Below are 5991 nucleotides of genomic sequence, written 5' to 3'. Positions count from 1 at the left end.
CCCTCAGTGAGAACTGGCTGAGTGGACACATGGACCGCATGGCCTGTTCTGCACTCACTGCCTGTGCCTCTGTTCCACTTACTGTCTCACTTGGGACACACAGGTGCTTCCTTCAGGGCACACGTTAGCCATGAGACAGCAGAAAGAGCCCTGCAGAGCTGGGGGCTAACGTGTGGGCAAAGCCCGCAGGCCTTGGCAGGAAGTTGGCCTTTGTGGGCATAGGCTGAGGCTGGACAGGCGCCTCTTCCTCTGCTAAGCCAGCAGTTCTTAACCTGTGGGTCACGACCCAGCTGTAATAATGAAAATCCATCCTGCATATCAGATATTTACATTACAATTCATAACAGTAGCAAAATTACAGTTATGAAGTAGCAATGAAAATAATTTTACGGTTAGGGGTCACCACATGAGGAACTATATTAAAGGGTCACGGCATTAGGAGGCATTAGGAAGGTTGAGAACCACTACACTAAGCAAAGATTGGGTTGGCCCTGCAGGGTGTAGGGTGCGGGAGTGGGGGTGGGGGTCTAGACAGGTAGAGAAGAGCAGGCACAATTTGGATTGCCCTAAGGATGTGAGAAAAACTAGCCATCTTAAAAAATGCAACTGAATTCTGTCTTAGCCAACTTCAAGGGCATGATCAAAGCCATTTGTAGCAGAGCAGCCCCTTAGACTGGGTGTGGGGCTATTGCTTAGTACCCAGAAACATCAACACCACCCACAGGCTCTTACAGTCCCTTCGTTTATGGTAGTGGTTCTCAACCTGTGGGTCGCAACCCACAGGAATTGTATTAAAGGGCTGCGGCATTAGGAAGGTTGAGAACCACTGGTTTATGGTCTTGACATTCAGGCTTTTATAGCTCAGCAAAAGATTCATTCTTAGGCAGGCTGCTGAGATGTTGCCCAAACCAGTGGAAGTAACTGGTAGATCCTGACCACTTCTAGGCAGAAGAAGAAGAACGCTTAAAAGTCACATTTTGGAAAAGTGTCCCGTATAATAAGAGTTCAAGATGAGACCATCTGCTGAGCTTCTGCAGGAAAAAGTTTGTGTGCGACAAAGGCACGTGTGTATCACCAGTCATAGCGGAAGCAACTGGAGGAAGCTTTTCGCTGTTGGTCAAACTGTTTATAACAGTCCTGTCCTTGCAGGTGACTCTGGTGCTGGGAGCAGGAGACCCTGTCTTCAGACAGCAGCTGCTTTGCTGCTACCATGTCTCCTCCCTCTGTTGGCTGGATGCACTCCATGTTTTCATAGAGCTTGGTATGTGTTGCTGCTGCTTGTAATGTGATGAAAAGCTCAGATGAAATGACAGATGCTTCCAGGAGAGGCGACATGAACCCTTGAAGCATGCAGTTGATATTCCACAGCCCTTGGCATCATCTCTGATGAATCAGGTTTACCCTTGACAGGGAAGGCGGCGCTGCATAGCATTTAGGCGGTACCCCAGAGCAATCAGACTAATTTCTCATTATGTCGTAACAATATAAAAATCCAACCACATAATTGAGACAAATAATAAACCTTTCTGGATCATGATTACCCAATTTGGCCATTAACTTTAATCAAATCACAAAGTAATGATCAAATTTGGATTTGATTCTATGCCCATAAAGATAACCATGAAGCAAACATAAGTAACTGTCAGTCAAACTCTTTTCAGACAATAGCCAGCGTTACAACACGCCAATTACATTTTTATCAGGTAGTTAAGTTAATTACCTGTGGTAAACGTGTTAGTGGGACAAGCATAGATTGTTGTAAACATTTGCTGACCACTTTAAAATGCTGCCGGACCATATGGGAGGACTCAAGGATACAACAGCATGCAGATGTATTTACACCTGCTAATGTCCTATAAAATCCAATAAAGTCTTCATGGTGAAAGCTGTGTGTCCTTTTTCCACCACCAGATGGCTCTGTGTGGTTTCTTCTCCGCAACAGCATGGGCTCCAGGACCAATTCCTGTTTGAGAGGCAGCACCAGCTCTGAGCAATAATATTGTCCAAACTGCACGTGTTGAACCGTTGACTTCAGCCTCCCTTCCTTACTGAGTGAGACCCTTCCCTTTCTACTCTCTCCTCAACCCCCCAGCACCCTTCACTTCCCTCCACCCAAGGTTAAAATCGCATCTGTGTCTGCAGGGACTTTTGTTTATGGTTGTCTTCCTAGCACTTAGAGCAATGCCTGAGATTATGCTTGGAAATTTGGGATGTGGTGGTGGAGGTTGCAGTGGACACATGTATCAGTGTCAATTCCAGATTGGATTTGGGGATGCACGGACTGAAACCCCTCCTAATGGAATGGTGCTCAAGCTTTTTTTTTGAGACAGAGTCTCACTTCATCACCCCCAGTAGAGTGCTATGGTGTCATAGCTCACAGCAACTTTAAACTCCTGGGTTCAAGCAATTCTCTTGCCTTAGCCTCCTGAGTAGTTGGGACTATAGGCAATCACCACAATGCCTGGCTTTTTTTTTCTTTTTCTTTTTTTTAAAGAGGATTATTTATTTTTTTTTGTAGTTTTTTGACCAGGGCTGGGTTTGAACTCGCCATCTCTGACATATGGGCTGGCACCCTACTCCTGTGAGCCACAGGCGCCACCTTTATCTTTCTTTCTTTCTTTTTTAAGAGATAGGGTCTCTTTCTGGCTCAGACTGGTCTTGAACTCCTGAGCTCAGGCAGTCCACCTATCTTGGCCTCTCAGAGTGCTAGATCACAGGTGTGAGCCACTGCACCTGACCCTTCAAGCTTTAAATAATTTCAGTATGTGAGTTTTTTTGGCTGTTTATATTAAGACAATCCCTTTCTCTATTCCTTAAACCTGTGTAATTCACAACTTGCTTTCAGGAAGGAATAAGTCAGCTTCATTCACCTTTGTTCACCTACCATTCCCTGGCAGTTCTAACTGCTTGCTATCAACTTTTTTCTTTTTTAAGAAGTCTGTGGATTGACCTGATTCTCTTCAAAGCATTTTCTTTTTATTCCGGTCTAAAACCCTCCAAAATAGTTTCACTGCATTTGACTGTTCTGAGCTTAACACGTATTAACTTATAGGCATACTTTGCTTTGTGCTGCATTTTTTACAGATGAAGGTTTGGTGGCAATCTAGTGTGGAGGAAATCTGTTAACACTGTGTTTTCCAAAAGCACGTGCTCACTTCATGTCTCTATCACATGTTGGTAATTCTCACAATATTTCCAATTTTTAATTCCTATTATATCTGTTATTTGATGTTACTGTTACTATTGTTTTTGGTGCCATGAACTGTGGCTATATAAGATAGCAAATGTAATAGATAAATGTGTGTGTTCTGACTGCTCCAGTTATTGTCAGTTCCCCTGTCTCTCTCTTCCCTCAGGCCTCCCTATTTCCCAAGACACAACGGTATTGAAATCAGGCCAGTTAGTAACCATATAATGTCCTCTAAGCGTTGAAGTGAAAAGTCACATGTCTCTCACTTAAAATCAAAAGCAAGAAATAATTAAGCTTAGTGAGGAAGGTATGTTGAAAGCTGAGATAAGGGCTCAGCGCCTGTGGCTCAAGTGGCTAAGATGCCAGCCATATACATCTAAGGTGGGGGGTTCAAATCCAGCCCAGAACACCAAACAACAATGATGGCAGCAACCAAAAATAGCCAGGTGTTGTGACAGGTGCCTGTGGTCTCACTTACTTGGGAGGCTGAGGCAGGAGACTCGCTTGAGCCCAGGAGTTGGAGGTTGCTGTGAGCTGTGATGCTACAGCACTCTACCCAGGGGGACAGCTTGAGGCTCTGTCTCAAAAAAAAAAAAAAAAGAAAGCTGAGATAGGGCCTAAAGCTAGGCCTCTTGTGCCAAAGATAGCCCAGTTGTGAATGCAAAGGAAATTCTTGAAGGAAATGAAAAGTGCTACTCTAGTGAACAACCAAATAATAAGAAGGTAAAACAGACTTATTGCTGATATGAAGAAAGTTTGAATGACCTGGATAGAAGATCGAACCAGCCACAACATTCCTTTAAGTCAAAGCTTTATTTAGAGCAAGATCCTAATTCTCTTCAGTTCTGTGAAGGCTGAGCGAGGTGAGGAAGCTGCCAAAGTTGGAAGCTAGCAGAGATGGGTTCATGAGGTTTAAAAAGTGGTTGCATGACGTAAAAGCGCAAGGTGCTCGTGATGATGGAGAAGCTGCAGTTAGTTACCCAGAGAGTCCCGCTAAGATCATCAACAAAGGTGTCTGTACCACACAGCAGCTCTTCCACATGGACAAAACACCCTATATTGGGAGAAAATACCATCCATTACTTCCATAGCCAGAGAGGACAAGTCAATGCCTGGCGTTAAAGCTTCAGAGGACAGGCTGCCTCCCTTGTTGGGGGCTAATGCAGTTGGTGACTTTAAATTGAAACCACAGCTCATTTACCATTCTGAAAACCCTAAAGTTCTTAAGAATTACGCTGAATCTACTCTGCCTGTCCTTTATAAACAGAACAACAAAGCCTGGATGATACCATTCTGTTCATCACATGCTTTACTGAATATTTTTTTTTTTTTTTGAGACAGAGCCTCAAGCTGTCCCCCTGGGTAGAGTGCCATGACATGGCATCTCAGCTCACAGCAACCTCCAACTCCTGGGCTCAAGCGAGTCTCTTGCCTCCGCCTCCCAAGTAGCTGGGACCACAGGTGCCTGCCCCGCCACAACGCCCAGCTATTTTTTGGTTGCAGCCGTCATTGTTGTTTGGCGGGTCCTGGCTGGGGATTAGAACCCGCCACCCTAGATGTACGTGGCTGGCGCCTTAGCCGGTTGAGCTATAGGCGCAGAGCCGCTTTACTGAATATTTTAAGATTTCTTTCAAAATACTACTGCTCACTGACAAGTCTCCTGAGAGCTCTGATGGAGACACACAGGAGACATGGGATTTCACGTCTGCTAACACAACACCCATTCTGCAGCCCATGGATCAAGAAGTAATTTTGACATTCAAGTCTTATTATTTAATAAATAATTTTAATTAGTCTATGAAATAGATAGGGTATTCTCTGATAGGTCTGGGCAAAGGAAACTGAACACCTTCTGGAAAGGATTTACCATTAAGAAGATGGGTGATTTATGTCAACATTAACAAGAGTTTGGAAGAAGTTGATTCCAACCTTCATGTGAAGGAAGTCACTGCAGATGTGGTGGAAATAGCAAGAGAGCTAGAATAAGTGAAGCCAGAAGATGGGACTGAATGGCTGTAATCTCTTGATAACATTTGAATGCGTGAGAAGTTGCTTCACGTGAATGAGAAAAGAAAGTGGTTTCTTGAGATAGAACCTACCCCTGGTGAAGATGCTATGAACATTGTTGAAATGACAACAAAGGACGCAGAGTATTACATGATCATAGTTGAGAAAGCAGCAAAAGGGTTTGAGAGGATTGATTCCAGTTTTGAAAGAAGTTCTATGGTGGGTAAAGTGCTATCAAACAGGATAGCATGCTACAGAGAAGTCGTTCATGAAAGGGAAGAGCCTATTGATGTAGCAACTACAAATAAGCACTGCCTTATTTTAAGAAATTGCCACAGCCACCCCAATCGTCAGCAAACACTACCCTGATCAGTCAGCAGCCATCAACGTTGAGAAAAGACCGTCCACCAACAAAAAGATTGTGACTCATTGAAGGTTCAGATGATAGTATTTTTTTTTTTAGCAGTAAAGTGCTTTTTATTAAGGTATTACATTGTTTTTCAGACAATGCTATTGCACACTCAACAGACTATAGGATAGTGTAAACATAGCTTTATATACACTGGGAAACCAAAAAATCAGTGTGACTTGCTTTATCACAATATGCGACTTATGGTGGTTTTCTGGAGCTGAGCCTGCAATGTCCCTAAGGTATGCCTGCACATGTGTTTAGTTATCCTGATGACTTCTTGCCTCTGCTCAATCAGTTACCACCCAATTTTCTGCTTTCCAGAATCTAAACATGTTGTTGCTACAATCTCTTGTTTCTTTTTTCTTTTCTTTTCTTTCTTCTT

The sequence above is a fragment of the Otolemur garnettii genome, unplaced genomic scaffold (genome assembly GCF_000181295.1).
Source record: "Otolemur garnettii isolate 467f Iridium unplaced genomic scaffold, OtoGar3 scaffold00120, whole genome shotgun sequence".
Classification (NCBI taxonomy): Eukaryota; Metazoa; Chordata; class Mammalia; order Primates; family Galagidae; genus Otolemur; species Otolemur garnettii.
This window is presented reverse-complemented; position numbering follows the sequence as displayed.